Here is a 22,221-nt window from a genome sequence, read left to right as displayed (position 1 = left end):
CCAATCTATTAAATATATAAGATATTTAATATATTTGGGGAATATTTAAATGGTCATACAAATAGTATTTTTTTTTTTTTTTAAGAAAAAGCTTCAGTGGAAGTGAGGAAAACAGTACCTGGTTCAAATAAAATAATCTCAAAGTTTTTTTTATATACTTTGGTTTACACCAAGCTACACTAAGAAATAAATTTCGAAAATCAACTCTAACAGTACACTAGGTACATAAAATGTTCTAAATATTTTAATTATATTCATTTGGATTTACGGACATAAAATTTCAATCAATTTTGTTTAAAAAAAAGAAACACAACCTTTCTTCAGGTAATGGTAAGTTCTGCTGTACAAACTCATTTAACAGTTTTTCCATTGTGTCAACAACCTTTCAGTGACACGGAGTGGCTCATATCTATTTTTATAACAGGTCTTACAGCATGCTAAGACAGATTCCTGAATCAGACATCTGACAAAGCACAGACACATGAGTACAAACAACAAGAAATAATAAATCAACAAATGATTTCATGAATAATAAAGATTATTTCTAAAGCTTTTCCAACTTCTTTAATTCTAACGGTCCAGGAATACAGGTTTATAGTCTCTTTTATCATGATAGTTCATGATAAATACTTTTTATGCTAAATTGACACTAAAATGAATTTACAGAAAAAAGTAGAATATTAAGCTTATTGGGTACCTTAAACAGAGGATCTTAATCTTTTTTGATCAAATAATTTGATAGAAAGATGATATTAAGATATAAAAATAATCCAATTGTGAAAACACAGAGCTAACCATAGGCATAACATTTAAATATTGCCATAGACAGTTACTCTGAGCTAATTCTCTCGATGCTGCTTTAGTCATCATACTTGTCAAAACATCTGAAATTACTCTTTACTATGTCAAGGTCTACACAAAATGCATTTATAATGCCAAAGACTAGGATAGAGGGAAAAGATGACTATGAAGAGACAGTATGTTAAGTCTGCTTTAATAGAATCTCACTATCAGGGGCTTGCCTGGTGGCGCAGTGGTTAAGAATCCACCTGCCAATGAAGGGGACACAGGTTCGAGCCCTGGTCCAGGAAGATCCTACATGCTGTGGAGCACCTAAGCCCATGCACCACAACTACTGAGCCTGTGCTCTAGAGCCCGCGAGCCACAACTACTGAAGCCCGCACCTAGAGCCTGTGCTCTGCAACAAGAGAAGCCACCGCAATGAGAAGCCCGCTCACCACAACAAGGAGTAGCCCCCGGTCACCACAACTAGAGAAAGCCCGCGCGCAGCAACGAACACCCAAAGCAGCCAAAAATAAATAAAATAAAATAAAATTCTAAAAAAAAAAAAAAAAGAATCTCACTATCAAATACCCACAAGTATTCTTTGCACAGATATAGCCAAAGAAAAATTAAGTTTTTAACCATTCCCTATGTTAGAAAAAAAAAAATCAGTCTATGGAATACTACATAATGTTACAATGTACTTCTCTCATAATTCTAAAACAAATTTCTCTGTTCCAGCATGACTCTCACTACTCTCAGAAAATAATTTATGCACACCTCTGAAACTTCACTTGTGCTGTAATTCTCATTCCTTTTCTCCACTCATCCATCCTTCTAGATCAGTTCAAATCCTACTTCCTCTAAGATGAAGCTAGCTTTCTGTAAGTGTTCATTTGGAACACTTGAAGCTGGATGTCTCTTCCAGCACTGATTTGTACTAATAAATCTGGTATTTAAATAAAAATGCAAAGCAATATAGCCACACATGTCATTCAATCATATGTAAACACTCTTAAGGAAAAAAAGAGGCATCCTTCTTCCTTTGTGTCTCACTAAGTACCCAACACATTATAACATGCAGAAAAGGAAGGAGAGCAGAGAAAAAGCAATGACTAAGCATCAGGAGAACTGGGTTCTAGATTCAAGTTCTGACACTAAGAGCTAGGGCTTTTGAATTAGTTACTGAGTTCTCTGGGCTTTAGTTTCCACCAGTGCCATCTAGTCAAATATTCCACAACTCAATAAAGGTTAAATAAAAATTCGAATAATGTACAGGAGTTCCTGTGAATTCCTTTACTAACACACCCAAAAATATTAACATTAATTAAATCAGTCATACATATTTGGAATCTCATTATTATGCTATTCAGCAACCTTGTGTCACTCCCCACTGCACTTAGAATTGTATTTAGACCCTCTAAAGTCTCACACTAACCCCTACTTACCCAACATTATTGCTCACCGTCTTCTCATACATCTGTTTCAATCATACCACACTTCCTACACTTTTCTACCTCTGTGTCAAAATTAACAGTTCTTCTCTTTCCAAAACAAGGAAGATTTCAAGACGGCCTCCTAAATTCTACTTTCTCTGTAAGTTTCTCCCAAATTCCTCCATTAAATACTTCTCATCCTGTTCTGTATTCCCATTATACTTAATATGTTCTGTTTTGTACAGACTTCTGTATTCTTGTCTGTATATGTGCCCCTACCACTATCCATAAGTTCTTTGAGAGCAGTCCAATCAATGTCTTTACTACCTCAGAACTCTCCGATAGCTTTCTGTATATATTAAGCACAAATGTTTACAAACCAAATTAAACAGCTGCCAACCAAAGTATTGGTACCATCACAGATGAATGAATTTAATTTTTCTATCAACTGAAAAAAAAAAAAGAAAAAAGCACAACAATGAGAGTGGTCAGTTAAGTTTTATTTGGGGCAAAATGAGGACTACAGCCTGGAAGACTAGCCTTTCACAAAGTTCTGAGGAACTGCTCCGAAGAGGTAGGGGGCGAGGTCGGTATATATGTGATTTTAGTAAAGGTGGGGATACATGCAATTAATCACACATTTTGGCAGAAGGGTGCTACTAGTCACAAGAAGACCGCTGCTAGTCACGAGGAGCAGATGTCTCCCTGAATGATTTTAGTGCTTTTCCAGATATGAAAGTGTACAAGAAACTGGGCTCATAAAATCTTCTGAAAATATCTAACTATATGAAGGCCTGTACTGCCAGTTTTTCCGAGAGCACAGAGTGCCTCATTCCTGATCTCCACAAACTCCACCCTGAACTCCTTTCAGGGCATGTTGAAGGTCAGCGACCACAGTGGCTAACAATTTAATTCTTGTAGTGCCAGATGGAGAGTGACAATTTTTAGTTGGCAGGCCAGAAATTAAAAATTCTATCCGTCAAACTCCTGCACTACCTCGACATGCATATAAACATAGAAACATACTCTTCCCTAATACTAAAAGGTACAAAAACATTGTGAAGTTTAATTAATATGGCTGGTTTATTTGCTGATATGTCACTCAATCAACCAATATATAAGGATTTGCAGACCTATAAAGTAAAATGAACAGGAGTAAAAGTCAAACCTGCCAAGTCTAGTCTACCTCTATTCCTAAATGCTAAAGTTATATATAACTCAGTTGCCTCCTCCAAGGCTAAAATAAGCAATTTTTAGACTTCAGAAACTAGGAACAAAGCTATTCTGTCCTTAAAAAGGTAATAAACATACCTTTCATACTGATATTGAAAGGCATTTTTTCATACTGATATTGAAGTTAAAAAAAAAAAAAGTGAAATTCTGGTAGGAGGAGCCTGGTGTGGACAGAAGGAAACCTTCTACTAGTTTCAGGGTTTCTATTTTCTAATCATATGACCTATAAATTGTTACAATTTCTTGAAAACTTACAAAATTCTTCATCTGGAACAGGATTTTATTTCATGGAAATGTTGTGAAGAATAAATACTACAAACTATATGTTTAAAGTCATTTCCAATCTTAGGATAGAAAAATCAAATGCAAAATGAGATCTAAGAGGTACACACTTTCTATTATACCAGTTCATAAAAGGAATATTTGTAATTCTTATTTTCCTTCATGGAACCAACACATAGTCTGTGTATTTAAGGGCTAGAGGATAACACCTAACCTAAGAAGAAAAATTACAGCCAAGTAACTTCTGTGTAAAACTGTATTTATAAAAACATGTTGTACTACTGTGAAATCTAAGAGAATAACTAGAGTTATAATCTTAATACCCACAAAACCCTCTGTAGAACTTCCTGATGTGTACAGCCAACCCACCCTGTATGTCCTTTAAAAGCAGCTCGTCGAATTTTAAGTTTCTTAACTTTAGCACGTACCCACAAAATCTCTACCAGTAGCATTCCTTTGGGCTTTTTTTTTTTAAATACTTAAAAGGTCCTTCAAATACTTAATTGATAGTGTATTATGTAAGTGATTCTTGTTTTGACTGTTGTGCCATTTGGAAAAATCAATAACGAAATACAATCTAAATGGTTTAACTTCCTCATTTACTCACAAGAAATTTTTTACATCAACCGTTCAGTCATCATTCAAATATGGATATGTTATTAGAGGCCTCTAGTAAAAACATTAACTAAATTAGTGTTACAGGTAACAAATGATAATGCATGAAATGATAGTCAAATGGTTTAAAGATTTAATAGATCATCAAAATGAATTTATTTAGATTAAAAATTGCTACCTATACCTCATTAAAAATACCATGAACAAAATTTGAAAAACACTACTTTAGAGATGTTTCAGCCAGTATCTGATAAATACATTAATAAATATTAATATAAATATTAATTAAAATTAATATATTAATAAAATATTTATTTACTGAACACTTACTAATATTGCATTGTTGTAGGCACTAAGGTCACAACAGTGAACAAGAAACAAGGTTCCTGCCGTGACGAAACTTAACAATGCAGAAAAAGAAGATAGAAAATGAACAGCAAACAATATAATTTTGTGTTGAGGTGGTGCTATCAAGGAAATAAACAGGGAGATATAGTTGGGATGGAGCGGGGTACCTTTGGAAAAGATAGCCAAAGAAGTCCCCTCTGAGATGACACGTGAATTGAGATCTGAAGGATGAGGACAACCAGCTATGCTAAGAATTGAGGGAGGACATTCTGAGCAGAGGGAACAGTAAACACCAAGACCTTGAGGTGAGAATGAGCTCAGAATTTTTAAGGAACAGAAAGGAAGCTTATTTATGGGTAAAATCAACAAGATCTAGAAATGGACTAGGATGGAGCAGGTTGGGGGAGGGATTAGGGAGAAGAATCTAGGTTTAGGGTTTGAACCATTTTTCTGAGATGGATGCATATTTTTTTTAAAAAAGGTTTATGAACAACATTGTAAAGTAACTATACTCCAATAAAAATTAATTTTAAAAATGGTTTATGAAATACAAAAAAATAGTTTTAGACCTGTTAAGGTGACAATACCTATTTGACATAAAAATAAAGATGTCAAACAAGTAGTTACATACTTGAGTCTGAGCTCAAGAAAAAGATGGAGATATGAGTATAGAAGCCATGAACACATAGTCAATATTTAAAATCAGAGGAGGGTTACACAGTTATATGCATTTGTCAAAACTAAAGTATACTTAAGACCTGTGCTCAGAGATGACTTCAATAAAATCACGTGACATATCAACTAAGAAGAGTATAATTAGAGAAGAAAAGGGTTCAGCCTCAAGTCGACTACTAGTCAGAGAAGTGAAACAAGAGAGGCCAAGAACAGAAAATGAGTAGAAAGAAAGCAGGTGAGTGCGATGTCACAGAATCCAAGAGAGGAGGGTCTTTTACAAAGGAGTAGGCTGCTAACAGATCATTGGATTAAACAAAACAGAGGTTAGAATGAACTTGGGAAGAGCAATTTAAATGAAGTGGAGGAGATAGAAGTCAAGGTGACATGAGAAGAAGAAAGGGCTGATAAAGAAGAGGACACTGTATGGGCTTCCCTGGTGGCGCAGTGGTTGAGAGTCCGCCTGCTGATGCAGGGGACACGGGTTCGTGCCCCAGTCCGGGAAGATCCCACATGCCGCGGAGCGGCTGGGCCCGTGAGCCATGGCCGCTGGGCCTGCACGTCCGGAGCCTGTGCTCCGCAACGGGAGAGGCCACAACTGTGAGAGGCCCGCGTGCCGCAAAAAAAAAAAAAAAAAAAAGAAGAAGAGGACACCTGTAAAAAAAAAAATCACCAAAGATCGCTAATTGACTCCCATTATTCCATCCTCCTTTTCCTTTTGCAAACGTTTTGCTGGACACATTGTTGCCCAAAATAAAGACCTTTCCTAAGCCAAGTCTGGCTGTGACTATGTTCTGGTCCAGATACAGCGGTATTAGGTGGAACTTCCAAGTTAGGCCCCTTAAAAGAATCTCACTCAGTTGGAGAAAGCCCTTGGTTCTTTCCCCCCTTCCTATTTCCTGCTCATTGGAATGCTGTTTTAATGGCTAAAGCTGCAGCAGCCACCATGGACAGTGATATTGAGACCAGAAGCCAGGTGTATTCATAGATAGGAAGGAACCTAGGTTGCCGGATGAAGCCACCTTACCAGTTCTGACTGTCTACCTCCATATTTCTTGTATCCAAGATTATAAATCCTTATAGTTTTAACCATTGTTATCAGCAGCCAAACCAAATCTGATACTGCTGAGTATAATACTTTTGATATATAATTTTTTTGCCATCAAAACTTTGTAAATATTGTTCAAATGTCTTTTGGAATTGTACGTAACTGAGAAGTTTGCAGTCAGCTAGATTCCCCCCCACACCACATATAGGTCAGGTTTTCTTTTTCGCCAGGATGCCAAAATAATTCTCTGCTTATTTCTAAAGTTACTAACTACTAGGGTGTAGTCATTTTTCAACATTTCACAATTTTTCTTCCTGGTGTTCAGAGCCTTTCAACCTGCAAATGTAATTTTTGCATGATATTTCTGAAATCTTTTTCTGTTCCATTTGGTGGAGTCTCTATTCCATGGATACAAGTTATGCTTAGGTAGGACAGTCTTATTGTCTTTTCATGGTCATTTCTTTCATTTATTTTTTTCCTGGAGTGTATTTGTAGAGTTACCATGCCATCTTCTAAAAAAAATCTTGATCGTGTTTAACATGGGGAGTGCTACACTGAGCTCCTACTTATTTTGATATCTAATGGATTCTCCTTGACAACTTCAACATCCTTTTTACCTTAGCTGGGAACATTTTTATTTCTATGCACACATGTGCATGCACACACCACACACAAACTTCAATTTGAGATCTGGATACTGCTTTTAATCTATTTTTCTATAACCCATCAATGCAGGAAATGGACAAAGAAAGCTTAGTTTGGACTTTGCGTACAGCCACTGCTGAAACGTCATTAAGTGTCCTATACCAGGATCCATCCCCCCAGTCAGAGGGCTATCCTACCTTCATGGGCTTTGGTTCTTGCCCTTAACAAGAGTGCCTTTCAAAATGTCAATGCTCCCTGAAGTGTGAGACTCAGCATTAGTATGCGGGTCTTCTCAAGGATTTTTCGTTGACTTTATGCTTCCTACTCATCTCTTAGATCTGCTTCGCTGGACAGTGTTAGTGAGGATACCTCCTGTTTTGCAGGCCTCATCTTTCCTTAGTCTGGCTTCTGGGATATGGGGCTGGAATTATAAACCTTGACAGATACACCCAGTATCTTCTCATTCTTTCCTGGCCTCCACTTTTTGAAGTATTTGGCATAAGGTTGTACATACCCCTTTCTCGTGTGCTTCTATTCCTTTTTTTTTGTGGTACGCGGGGCTCTAACTGTTGTGGCCTCTCCCGTTGCGGAGCACAGGCTCCGGACTTACAGGCTCCGGACTTGCACGCTCAGCGGCCACGGCTCACGGGCCCAGCCGCTCCGCGGCATGTGGGATCCTCCTGGACCAGGGCACGAACCCGCGTCCCCTGCATCGGCAGGCGGACTCTCAACCACTGCGCCACCAGGGAAGCCCTTCTATTCCACTTTTTTGCCCTCTCCTTCCCCCACCCACTTTTTCCTATTTTCATTTGGTTTTTAGTGAAGGGAAAATTCTGTGATTCTACTTCATTTTTACTAATACCTAAATTTATTTTTTAACATTTATTTTTTAAGTGCTAATGACAATCTTTTGAGTTCCTGACTCAACTGAAAAGCAAAATTTAAATATTCTAAAATAGGATTCTAAACTAACAACAGCTGCAACTTTACTTCTGTTATTTCTAACAGAGGGAAGTAAAGGGAAGACACCCAGTTTCAATTCTTTTTATAAATTCAAGATACTAAACAGAAAATACAGAACCAAGCTTAAGCTCTTCTGTGAAGCTGTTACAACTACCTCCAGGGAAAACAAATCTAAAATGCATTTTTCCTCCTCAAATCTACTATTCTTTTATTATCTACTCAATTTGGTACTTAAGCAAGGAACCCTAGAATCTTTGTCTCCTTTCCTTTCCCAACACCACAAATTCTCTACCTGGCACACAGGAACCATTCAATAAATATGAAGGAATAAATCAATGCATCTACCTGTCACACCGCCAAAACATCTCTCATATAACCCCTCCCTGGCCCCACTACCACAGACCTGGTGCAAGCCCATATTATCTACTACCAGGACTACTCTGACAGTCTCTTATTATTTCTTCACTTTCACCATTTATCTTTCTAAAATACTGACCTCAACATGTTTCTCTCCTTCTTAAAAAATCTCTAATGTGGGCTTCCCTGGTGGCGCAGTGGTATAGAGTCGGCCTGCCGATGCAGGGGACACGGGTTCGTGCCCCAGTCTGGGAAGATCCCACGTGCCGCGGAGCGGCTAGGCCTGTGAGCCATGGCCGCTGAGCCTGTGCGTCCGGAGCCTGTGCTCCACAATGGGAGAGGCCACAACAGTGAGAAGCCCGCGTATCAAAAAAAAAAAAAAAAAAAAAAAAAAAACTCTAATGATTTCCTACTATGTAAGAAAAGAGTTTAATCAGCATAGTACACAAAAGACCTTCTTTTACAACCTTATCATAGATTCACTGCTTTTATAATCAGTAGCATCCATCATCTCTACCTTCTTCCACACACAACCTACCCACTCCAATCTGCCATCCATATACATATCCTGCAGTCAGGCCATGTGGGTTACCAAATATATTTTCATGCTTGCCTTCTAGACCTGGTGATAATTCCTCTGTCTAAAATGACTTTCTCCTTGTTCTGACCTATTTGACAAGTTACTTTGGATTCTTCCAGGCCCAGATCATCACAGGAAATTAAATTGTAAGAGCATATAAGGAATGGTGTGAAAGTGACTTAATTATTTAAAGAGTAATTTAAGATTTAAATATTTCAAACCACCAGGAAAAAAATGGTAGACTAAACACAGGGGTCTAACAACTTCACTCCCTTACAATAAGTAACTGAAACTACAGCAAAAGCATACACATATAAGAAATGAGCTTGGAATTAGTTCTAAGAAGGTGGATGGAGGGTTAATGGTGAAATAGAAATAAGAACCAAATTGTGTTCCCTGGGTTTTCTTCCCCCATAGTTATAGTAGCCAATTTAAAATTAGGACATATGGCTTTAAATATACCAGATAACTTCTTATGGGACAAGTGAACTATTCTTGGAAACTGAGTCATTTTTAAAATAATGAACATGTTAAATCTCACTATTTCACGTAATACCATTATTAATATGTCCAGATCATCAATTCAAGGCTAATAAAAATGAAGTTTGGGGGTTGGGCTTCATATTACTACTAACTACCAAGCCAACTGGCCCAAGCTGCCTGGAAACTCAGGAATGCAACACAATTTAATAGCCACTACACTGATAACATTCTTTTAACCTGAGGGAATTTTCTATAAATCAGGAAACAAACACCTCAATTTCTAGCCCATTCAAATCCATACCACAGAGGAAAGTACTTTCTAAACGTACTACAACTACTATTTAACCAGAATCATGAGCTCAACTGTGTATAGCTTATTCTTTTCACTGTTGCCTAATCTCTTCAACTATACAGTACTCTGCAATTTTATATAAAGGACTTGAGCACCAGAGGATTTTGGTATCCCCAGTGGGGGGTCCCAGAACCAATCCCTGCAGGTACCGAGGGATGACTGTATAAGACACAAGGTATGTGCTCAGCAAATCCAACTATTCCATTTCTCTTCTCCCCTTCACAGCAAAATTTTGCTGTCTCCTCCAATTTCTCCACTTCCTCTCTTCAATCCAATCATGCCTTTACTCCCCGCACTCTACTGAAAGTTCTCTTTAAGGACACGAATAAATTCAGGTTGCTAAATCCAATGGTCAGGTCTCAGTTGCTCATACGACACAGCTGACTATGCTTCCTCCTCTTGGAACACTATTCACTTAGCTTCTAGGAAACCACTCTCTTGGGTTTGCTCCTAACTTTCTGGCTACTCCTCAGTTCCTTTGCTGGCTCCCATCTTCTCCCTGAGCTCAGTCCCTGATATCTTCTCTGTCTTCACTCAGTCCCTTGGTGATTGCTTCAAAATATCTTAGTTTAAATACCACGTGTAGGTAATGACCACTACATATGTAGATTACATCTCTAGTCTAACCTGTCCCCTAAATCCACTACATTAGAAAAAGTCAAACAAGTTTTCTTTGGACTTCCCACAGCCTACTATGTTGCTGTGCATTATAAATATACAAGAGGAAACTATGTATACAGTATTTCTTACATATATTTAGACTAGAACCCTTTCCTCGTGATGCATCTCATGAGACATACAATTAACTAAGCCACTAAATACAGCATACTGAGACATCTTTCAAGTAGTTCCAACTTCTCACAGCACAAATTAACTATATGAAAATGGGCAAACTTTTCTTCTGATTGAAGAGAGGTAACAACTGAGTTTGAGGCTTTTTTCAAGGCAGTTCACTCCATTAGAAGAGAGCTTGCCTCAAAAATTTCCTTATTCAGAGATAAATTGGTGTCTCTCTTAAATTCCATTCACTTGTATTAGTTATCTACTCTAAATGGGCACAGAATAAATTTACATCTTCTGCCTTCACATAAAATAATATAGTAAGTAGATGCTGTTGTAATCTCTTCTTTTTCCAGATTAAATATTCCTAGCTCCTTCAACTGTTCTTCACATAACATGCCTTTCAAACCTCTCACTAGCCAGGTCATCTTCCTTATCAGATAAGATCTAAATTCCTGGAATCTAGTTGGCCAACAAAACAACCTATTTGAAGAATGCAAAACACTGTGGACTTATAACTTCTACTAATAGGGACATGATCACTTGGTCATGCAGCCTAAGGATATATTCACTTTTTAAATTTTTAGCAGCCATGATACTGGTTAACTTAATAATCCTTTCTAAAAAATATAGGTGTATTACACACATCCACATACATAGATGCTCACACATATACAATGCACTTAGCTATATCCACTAAGAGGGCCTAGACACAATGATTCCTCAGTAGCAATAAGCACATCTAACAACCAAATCTCTAAATACTCATCTACAGTAAAGAATCAAGGCCCCTTAGAGAAATGTCTGATTCCAGGGCTGGCATAGAGACAGTGCAAGGTGATCCTGGAACAACTTGTTGGGTCAGAAATTAAAGTGCTCAAAGAATAATAGGGACAGTGTCAGAAGAATAAAATAAGAATCAGGGCTTCCCTGGTGGTGCAGTGGTTAAGAATCCGCCTGCCAATGCAGGGGACATGGGTACTTTCCTGGTCCGGGAAGATCCCACATGCCACAGAGCAACTAAGCCCGTGCGCTACAACTACTGAGCCTGTGCTCTAGAGCCCGCGAGCCACAACTACTGAGCCTGTGTCCTGCAACTACTGAAGTCCGCGCACCTAGAGCTCATGCTCCGCGACAAAAGAAGCCACTGCAATGAGAAGCCTGTGCACTGCAACGAAGAGTAGCCCCTGCTCACTGCAACTAGAGAAAGCCCGCACACAGCAATGAAGACCCAATGCAGCCAAAAATAAAATAAATAAAATAAATTTTTAAAAAAAGAATTTAAAAAAATCAATGAGCCTATACTGATACAAATGAATGAACGAATGAATGAATAAATAAATAACAGAAGGAAGCTTTCTTTGGAGCAGGAAGCCTTCTTTGTACCAGGAAGCCAGCTAATAAACACAGAAGAAATTGGTGAACTGGAAAAAAAAAAAATCACTATTTGGCAACCATCTTTTTTTCCCCCAATGTTAGTGAGATATAACTGACATAACATTGCATAAGTTTAAGTCGTAGAACATAATGATTTGATATACGTATATGTATATACTGCAAAATGATTACCGCAATAAGTTAACAACCATCACCTCACAGTTACATAGCTTTTCCCTTGTGATGAGAACTTTTAAGCAACCATCTTGAAAACTGATTTGTACAATAATCATCAATAGATATTAAAGCCAATGCGTAAGTTTGAGAGTAATAGGGTATTTACATAATCAAAGTATCTCTCCACAACGTACTTAATAGTTACAAGGAGTGAAATAATGACTTAGCTTTGGAGAAACCTGGCAGATACCTTTTTAACTAAATGATCCAAGTTATCATCACCAGTAATAGGAGAAACTGCAGCAATTGCTTCTTGATATAATGTACTGGAAAGAACATTATGTCTGTGATATTCCTGCCAAAAGTATATAACCTGACTCTAGTCTCGAGAAAAAAATCAACCAAACTAAAATTGAAGGACATTCAGCAAAATAACTGGCCTCGACACTTTAAAAAATGTCGATATCATGACATATAAACATAGCTCTACAACTATTCCAGCTTAAAGTAAATTAGAGAGACATGACAACTAAAGGCAGGATGTGATCCTGGATTTTCTCTTGCCATAATGGACAGTATTGTGACAACTGGTGAAATGTGAATAATATCTGAAGATTAGATAATACTATTGTATCAAAGTTAATTTCCTGATTTTTGATCATCATACTTTGCTTACGTAGGAGAATGTTTTTAGGAAATAAAACTGAGGTTCACATAGTTAAAGGATTATAAAGACTCAAATGAGTCAGGAAAAAAGTAATGTATATCTGTATATATAAAAATAAGGATAAAGCAAATGCAGTAAAATGTTTAATATTTGGTTAATCTCTGAAGCGTATACAGGAATTCTTGTAACTTTTCAAAGTCAAATTATGTCAAAATAAAAAAAGAAGAAAATAACTATAGTAATTTTTAATTCAGTTTTAAAATATCTCCTTTCTCATGTTAATTTTCTACACACACACTTAATACTTATACACATAAAGCCTTCCTTTTATAATTAAGTTTATTTTCTCATGTAGTGTGGTTGCAGTGAAAGGGATGCACAGGGTAGACAAAAGAAAACTGACTCTATGTTTTGATTTTACCAATTTACATAATTCACCTCCATCAAAAGAAAAAGGCCATTTCAGTTGCCTATGATCAATGAGGAGACATTTTTAGACATACTCTTCTAACATCTTAACTACATTTCCTCTACAGAGATTTTTAACAACCTTTAATACCTATTATTTCCAAAGTTAAGTTACACTGACCTCTCAAAATATAAAAGGTATTTTTGGATCACAGCGGTATTTTTAGTCTTTGTGGCAAATATTTTCCAATGATGATAAAATCTGAATTATTACACCTTTAGAGAAATATTAATACTTACTTCTCATTAATTTGCCCTAGTAATAATATAGCCATGTTTTTCACTCTCTCACATTTTTTGTCAATGAGAACTGGGCTCTAAAAAGAAGAAAATGCAATTAGTTGCTTTCCTTTTGACTCACCATACATTCCTACATTTGTTTCAAGTACAACAGGAATGCTGAGGAAGCTGAACATAACACGTTTATCCAGTCAAAACGTACGGTATAATTTGGTTCTTGCTATCCAAAGCTAATACATTCTAAAATCATGGGTTTTAATTAAAACAATACTAAAAATGGTACTTTATGTATTTTAAAGCATTACTTTAAAATTTAATGAAGAGGGTTTTCCACTTCTAGCCACGATGGAGTATCAGGGACCAGATTAATCCTCCCACCTTTTATCTTATTTTTTTTGGCTGTACCATGCATCTTGCAGGATCTTAGTTCCCCCACCAGGGATCGAACCCAGCCCTCTGCAGTGGAAGCACAGAGTCCTCACCACTGAACCGTCAGAGAATTCCCCCTCCCACCTTTAAAACTAAAAAAAAAGGACAAAATACGTGAAATCTTTTCAGACATTGGACAACAGGCTGTGCAAGACAATAATCTTTGAAAAAGGAAACAAAAAAGTGAGCCCTATTATTTCCTAATAGTACTGCCTGTAGAGTTTCCAGGACACAGTGCTAGGAGGGGAAAACCAGAGCCTGACAGTCTCCCCAAGTTGAGAGGACGGATTTGAGCATTCAAGGACAGCAAAACAACTAGAGTTCTCAGGGCAAAGTACCAGAGAGGAGAGAAGAGCACAAAAGAGCTCTGGAGCTTTGAAGAGGATTCCCACTGAGTCTTCAGCTGATTACTGTTGATCAGCACACTTACGAAGATAAACTACCTAAAGCCAGGAATAGAACCACCAGAAAGGAGCTGGCATAACAATTACCAAAGTTCACACAGGGATGGTAAGAGTTCACAGCTAGAGTGGAAAAATCCTGTAATAATGGGCAACAGCTAGAATACTGAGAAGGGCAGTGCCCCAGTAATAAGGCTAAATTAGCCTTGTACTAAAGGATGCTCAGGACTCATCTAACAAAGCTTTAAAAGCATGCCTTGAAGAACTGTTTCTAATAACATAACTGTGTTCCAAAACAAAGCTCAGAATATTTATAAGAATACAAAGAAAAGACAGCTCCAAACAACAAAATTCACAATGTCTGGCATCCAAACAAAACTTAGCAGGCATGCAAAGAAAAAGGAAAATACTACCCATAATGAGGAGAAAAATCAGTTACAAGAAGCGAATCCAGAAATGACAAAAGTGCTATGATTAAAACAGCTATTATATACAAAATACTGTGCATGTGTACATACACCTTATGTGTATGTATATGTATGTACATGTATACATTCACACACATGCATGCACACACACACAAATGGAAAGAAACCCATGTTCCTGATTGGAAAACTTAATATTATTAAGATGTCCATACCCAAAGCAATCTACAGATTCAATGCAATCTCTATCAAAATTCCAATGGCATTTTTTGAAGAAACAGAAAAATTCATCCTGAAATTCATATGGAATCTTGAGGGACTGCAGATAGCCAAAATAATTTTGTAAAAGAACAACAAATTGGAGGAGTCACACTTTCTGATTTCAAAACATATTACAAGGCTATGGTAATCAAAACAGCATAGTACTGGCATAAGGACAAATAGACCAATGGGACAGAACAGAGTCCAGAAATAAACCCTTGCATATATGGTCAAATAATCTTTGACAAGAATGCTAAGACCCCACTCAATGGGGAAAGGACAGCCTCTTCAACAACTTGTGCGCAGAAAAATGGATATCCACGTGCAAAAGAATGAAGGTGGACCCTTATCTTATATAAAAATTAACTCAAAGTGGATTAAAGACCTAAGAGTAAAACCTAAAACTATAAATCTCATAGGAGAAAATGTAGGGTTAAACTTCATGACATTGTACTTGGCAGTGATTTATTTGGTTGTGACACCTAAAGAACAGAAAATAAAAGCAAAAATACACAAATGGGACTAAATCAAACTTAAAAACTTTTGTGCATCAAAGGATACAATCAATTGAGTGAAACGGTAACCCATGGAATGGGAGGAAATATTTGCAAACTATGTATGTGATAAGGGGTTAATATTCAGAATATATAAAGAACTACAACTTAACAAAATATCAAATACCTCAATTTAAAAATGGGCAAATGGGGCTTCCCTGGTGGCGCAGTGGTTGAGAGTCCACCTGCCGATGTGGGGGACACGGGTTCGTGCCCCAGTCCGGGAGAATCCCATGTGCCGCAGAGCGGCTGGGCCCGTAAGCCATGGCCACTGAGCCTGCGCGTCCGGAGCCTGTGCCCCGCAGCGGGAGAGGCCACAACAGTGAGAGGCCCGCGTACCGCAAAAAAAAAAAAAGGGCAAATGACTTGAATAGACATTTCTCCAAAGATTATATACAAATGGGCAGCAAGCACGTGAAAAGATGCTCAACATCGCTAATCATTAGGGAAATACAATTTAAAACCATAATGAGATATCACTTTATACCCATTATGATGGCTACTATCAACAAAACAGAAAATAACGAGTGTTAACATGATGTGAAAAAACTGGAACCCTTGTGCACTGTTAGTGCAATGGTGAGGTGGTGCAATCACTATAGAAAATAGTATGGAAGTTTCTCAAAAAATTGAAAATAGAACTACCATATGATCCAGCAATCTCACTTCTGGGTATATACCCAAAAGAAGTGAAAGCATGGTCTTGAAGACATTATCTGCATACCCATGTTCACAGAAGCACTATTCACAATAGCAAAGAGATTAAAGTAACTCACATGTCCACCAATGGGTGAATGAATAAAGAAAATTATACAACAGAATATTATTCAGCCTTAAAGGAAATCCTGCCACATGCCACAACATGGATGAATCTTGAGGATATTACACTAAGTGAAATAAGCCAGTCACAAAAAGACCAAGGCTGTATTATTCCATTTATCTGAAGTACCTAGCATAGTTGAATTCACAGAGACAGAAAACAGAAGAATGTCTTCCAGGGAATGAGGGAAGGAGTAAAGAGTAGTTGTTGTTGAATGGATACAGAGTTTCAGATTTGCAAGATGAAGAAGTTCTGGGGAGCTGTTTCACAACAATATTAATGTAATTAACACTACTGAACTATATACTTAAAAAATTATTAAGATGATAAATTTTATGTTATGTATTATTTACCACAATTTTTTGAAAACTCGGCTAGTATAGACTCTACAGGTGACCCTTGAACAACAGTCTGAACTGTGCAGTTCCACTTATACACAGATTTTTTGAAAAATAAAAACATACTACAATACTACATGATCTATATGACTGGTTGAATCTGTAGATGCAGAACCGTGGATGTGGAGGGCCAACTATAAAGTTATACACAGATTTTCGACTGTGTGAACAGTCAGCACCCCTAACGCCCACATCATTCAAAGGTTAACTGTATTCAAGAAAGGAGAAGAGGGACTTCCCTGGTGGCGCAGTTGATAAGACTCCATGCTCCCAATGCAGGGAGCCCGGGTTCAATCCTTGGTCAGGGAACTAGATCCCACATACATGCCACAACTAAGAGTTTGCATGCCACAACTAAGAAGCCCATGTGCTGCAACTAAGAAGCCAGCAAGCCACAACTAAGGAGCCTGCCTGCCACAACCAAGACTGGGCGCAACCAGATAAATAAATAAATATATTTTTTTAAAAAGACAGAAGAAAGATTGAACATGTAAAGGAGAAATATGTAAGATATAGACAAAATTCAACTCAAACTTACAGAAATGAAAAATAAAATGTCTAAGAAGAAAAATACACTGGATGAGATAACAGCAGATCAGAAACTGAAAAGAAGATTACTAATCTTGAGGACAGAGCAGGAGACATTATCCAAGTTGAAACAAGGAGTGAAAAAAATATTTTAAAAAAATGAACAGAGCACCAGTTAGCTGTGGGACAATATCAAGTGGCATAATATATGTGTAACTGGAGTACCAGAATGAGAGGAGTGAAGAAACACAGAAAAACTATTTAAAGAAATAATGGACAAACTTTTTCTACATCTGATGAAAATGGTAAATCTACAAACCAAGAAGCTCAACAAACCCCAAGCATAAGAAACATAAAACACATCGTAGGCACATCATAATAAAAGTGCTTAAAACCAATGGTAGAGAGATCATCTTAAAAAGCAGCCGGGGGGGAAAAAAAACACTTTCAATATAAAGAAATAAGGATAACAGTAGATTTCATATTGGAAAAATGCAATGAGAAGACACTGGTGCAGTATCATTAAAGTCCTGAAAGAAAAAAAGTGTCAATCTAAAATTCTATACCCAGCAAAAATATATTTCAAAAATAAAGTCAAAAATATTTTTTCAGCTCTCTGCTTCTCTGTCTGCCCCGCGGGTTCCATGCACCCTTAAGATGGCAGCCACGGCAGGAAGGCTGCTCCAGACTTCGCTTGTCCAACACGTGAGTGCCATTCCTTGGGGCATTTCTGCTGCAGCCCTTAGGCCTGCTGCTTCTTGAAGAACGTGGTTGACAAATGCATTGTGTCTGGTTCTGGCCAAGCAAAATTCACCTTTAGCACCAGTTCCTCATACCATGCCCCTGTCGTTACCCAGCATGCGCCCTATTTTAAGGGTACAGCTGTTGTCAATGGAGAGTTCAAAGAAATAAGCCTTGATGACTTTAAGTGGAAATATTTAGGGCTCTTCTTCTATCCTTTGGATTTCACCTTTGTGTGTCCTACAGAAATTATTGCTTTCAGTGACAAAGCCAATGAATTTCACAATGTGAACTGTGAAATCATTACAGTGTCAGTGGATTCCCACTTCTCCCACCTGGCCTGGGTAAACACCAAGGAAGAATGGCGGTTTGGGCCACATGCAAATCACACTCTTGTCAGATCTGACTAAACAGATTTCCCGAGACTACGGTGTGCTGTTAGCAGGTCCTGGCCTTGCACTACGACGTCTCTTCATAATTGACCCCAATGAGTCATCAAGCATTTGAGCGTCAATGATCTCCCAGTGGGCTGAAGCATGGAAGAGACCCTCCGCTTGGTGGAGGCATTTCAGTTTGTGGAAACCCATGGAGAAGTCTGCCCAGCCAAATGGACCCCAGATTCTCCTACAATCAAGCCCCATCCAACTGCTTCCAAAGAATACTGTGAGAAGGTAAATCAGTAGACCATCCCATGTGCACCTGCAGCTCCCCACGCCAGAAAAGAACCACAGCTGGAACTCACTTTTAGCATTTCAAAGATTATTACTTAGAGAAGGCAAAAAAACAATTATGCTTGTACTCGTAAATATTACTCTAAACGTTCTGTTTTTGTAACACTGGCCAAGGCTTTTAAAACTTGGTTAGTTACTAATGTAAGGAGTCCTTTATTGGCAGTGTATGGACGGATAGCTAGTTGCTATAGAATGTGCAATTCCTCTGTTTCTTGGATCATGTCTTCAAAGGGAAAAGGAAACAATTCTTCTTTCTCAGCCTTACTTGAACCTTTGTATACACCAGAGTAGTATGACAGGCATCAAAACTTCTGATCAGGGTCCTGAGATTTTCTTCTTGTGTTTCTTTGTATTAAACTGAATTTTCTTTTAAGATCATAGTTTTAAGTTGTTAGCATCAATGGTCCAATTTAACACTTGCAGGACTTCCCTGATGGTCCAGTGATTAAGACTTTGTGCTTCCAATGCAGGGGGCACAGGTTCAATCCCTGGTCAGGGAACTAAGATCCCACATACCATGCAGTGTGGCCGGGGGGTGGGGGTGGGGTGGGAAACACCTGCAATGAATGTGTATGTGATTGAAGCAAATGTGAATCAGGTTTTTTAAAAAGCACCTACAGTAGCAAAGTGACTTAACTGATCATGCATGTTGCCCAGTCCTGAAATTTATACTTTATATAGTTATTTTACTTATTTTGTTAGCTGACTTAGTGCCTACATACATTTCTAATATTGACTGGGTATAATTATAAAGGATATTTATTGAATCCAGGGATTGCATTTTGAATTTGAATCATTCATGCATTTGAATCATCACTTAATTATTTTCTTTCCTGAAGTGTTCAATGTAAAAAATATAAAAAATATATATATATACATATTTTTTTTCACATATACAAAAGCTGAAAAAATTTCATCAGTAGTACAGCATTACAATAAATACTAAAGGAAGTCTTTCAGGAAGAAGGAAAATGATACCAGATGAAAAAAGAATTCCAAAGGAATGAAGAGCCTTGAAAATGGTAAATATGTGGGTAAATTTAAGAGCATTTTTTCTAAAAAAAAAACAAAAAAAATATTTTTAATCCCTTTGAAAGACAAATGACCATTTAAAGCTAAAAAAGTAGAACTATATTGTGGAATTTATAACATATGTAAAACCAAAATGTATGACAATAGTACCAAGGCTGAGAAGGGAATATGGAAGTATACTGTTACAAGGTTCTTATATGATATAAAAAGCTGTGTTTTACTCAAAGTAGATGTGATAAGTTAAAGATGTATACAGCCACTACAGACAGGCAGTAAAAAAAAAGAGCTATAGATAATTAATACTCCAATAAAGGGGACAGTCATAAAAAAAATACTCCAATAATACTAAAGAAGACAAAGAAAAAAGGAACAAGAACTGATTGCACAAATAAACACATAGCAAGATGGTAGATTTAAACCCATCAAAATCAATAATCATATTAAATGTAAATGGTCTATATTAAAAGGCAGAGATTAGGATGCTGGATTTAAAAGAAAACAAAACAAAACAAAAGGACAAACTATATGCTATATACCAGAAATCCGCTTTAAATACAAACACACAAGTAGGTAAAAAGTTAAAAAATGTAAAAAGATATATCACACTAACACTAATCAAAAGAAAGCTGGAGTGGCAATACTGATAAAGTAGACTTTAGAGAAAAGCATATTACAAGAGGGCCATTTCACAATGATAAAGAGATCCAATTCATCAAAAGATGATACCAATCCTAAATATGTATGTGTCTAGTAACAGAACTTCAAAATATATGAAGCCAAACTGATCAAACTGCAAGGAGAAATTGGCAAGTCCACAGTTATGTCAGGGATTTCAACACCCTTCTCTCAAAAATTGAGAGAACAGGGACTTCCCTGGTGGCCCAGTGCCTAAGAATCCATCTTTCATTGCAGGGGATGCTGGTTAGATCCCTGGTCAGAGAACTAAGATCCCACATGCCACAGGGCAACTAAGCCCAGGTGCTGTAACTACTGAGCCTGCATGTTGCAACTACAGAGCCCACACGCTCTGGAGCCTGTGAGCCACAACTACAGAGCCTGTGCACCTCAACTACTGAGCCCGCATGTTCTGGAACACACCACAACTAGAGAGAAGCCCGCCTGCCGCAACTAAGATCCCACGTGCCACGACTCATACCTGACACAGCCATAAATAAATAAATAAATAAATAAAATTATTTTTAAAAATTGAGAGAACGAGCAGACATAAAATATGTAAGGATAGAGAAGATCTGAAAAACTCTATCAATCAACTTGATCTGACATTTATAGAACACTCCACCCAACATTCTTTTCAAGTGCACATGAATCATTTACCAAGAGAGACTATATTCTGGGCCATAAAACAAGTCTCAATAAACTCAAAACGATTCTAATCACAGAACGTATGTTCTCTGACCACAGTGAAATTAAATCAGAAATCAACATCTGAAAAATCCCCAAATATTGGAAGACTTGGGTACGTACCTTTAAATAACCAATAGGGTCAACAAAGAAATCACAAAATCAGCAAGGATTTTTGAATTGAACAAAAATGACAACACGACATATCAACACTTGAGATGCCACCAAAGCACTATTTAGAAGGGAATTTTATAGCATTAAACATTTATACTAGAAGACAATAAATGAACAAATTAAGTTTACATTTTAAGACTCTAGCAAATCAAGAGCAAATAAAATGCAAAGTAAATAGCAAAATGGAAATAATAAAGAAGAGAAATTATTGAAATTGAGAACACAAAATCAATAAAGAAAACCAAAACCTGGTTCTTGAGAATATCAATAAAACAGACAAACTTCTAGTCAGATTGAACAGGAAAAAAATGAGAAAACACACAAATTTACAGTCAGGAATGAGAAAGGGGACATTGCTACAAATCTTACAGATATTAAGAAGATAATAAAGGAATATTATGAACAATTTTATGTCCATGAATTTAACAACTTAGATTAAATTGACAAATTCCTTGAAAGATACAAATGATAATAGATGCTCACTCAAAAAGAAATAAAAAACCCTTTGTCTATTAAAGAAATTGAATTTGTAGTTAAAATCTTTCCCATAAAGAAAACTTCAGGCATAAGTATGCAAGTCATTTAATATTGTCTTAAGTTTAAGATACATGGAGAGATCAAGTATTTATTAACTATCATGTGCAGGCACTATGGATATATAAGTTTGATATGGTTATGTTAGTATTTCAACAAAATCATTCTGGAAGGAAGCTGTGTAGAGAACTGGTTAGTACGAGGCTAAATTAAAAGTAAAGAGACCTGGGACTTCCCTGGAGGTCCAGTGGTTAAGACTCTATGCTTCCACTGCAGGGGGCCCACATTCCATCCCTGGCGGGAGAACTAAGATCCCATATGCCAC

General features: G+C 37.2%; 1 protein-coding gene and 1 pseudogene across 5 annotated transcripts in view; one reads left to right on the top strand and one right to left on the bottom strand.

The window, feature by feature from the left end:
* Positions 1–22,221, bottom strand: part of PHTF2 (putative homeodomain transcription factor 2) — a 111,479-nt gene that overhangs the window by 82,880 nt on the left and 6,378 nt on the right. Inside the window, exon 1 of one of the 4 annotated variants that reach the window (XM_082846754.1) lies at positions 13,507–13,584. The exons of the other annotated variants lie outside the window; for them this stretch is intronic. The gene's annotated coding sequence lies outside the window, so the exon portion shown is untranslated. Of the gene's footprint in view, positions 1–13,506; positions 13,585–22,221 lie in introns of those variants that run through there. 4 annotated transcript variants of the gene reach the window in all.
* Positions 17,980–18,899, top strand: LOC309966038 (thioredoxin-dependent peroxide reductase, mitochondrial-like; annotated as a pseudogene). The gene has a single exon. The product of its transcript is annotated as a thioredoxin-dependent peroxide reductase, mitochondrial-like (transcript).

This window comes from Leucopleurus acutus (assembly GCF_964270905.1).
Source record: "Leucopleurus acutus genome assembly, chromosome: 9".
Taxonomy (NCBI): domain Eukaryota; kingdom Metazoa; phylum Chordata; class Mammalia; order Artiodactyla; family Delphinidae; genus Leucopleurus; species Leucopleurus acutus.
The sequence above is the reverse complement of the archived record's forward strand: the minus strand, read 5'-3'. Positions and strand labels throughout refer to the sequence as shown.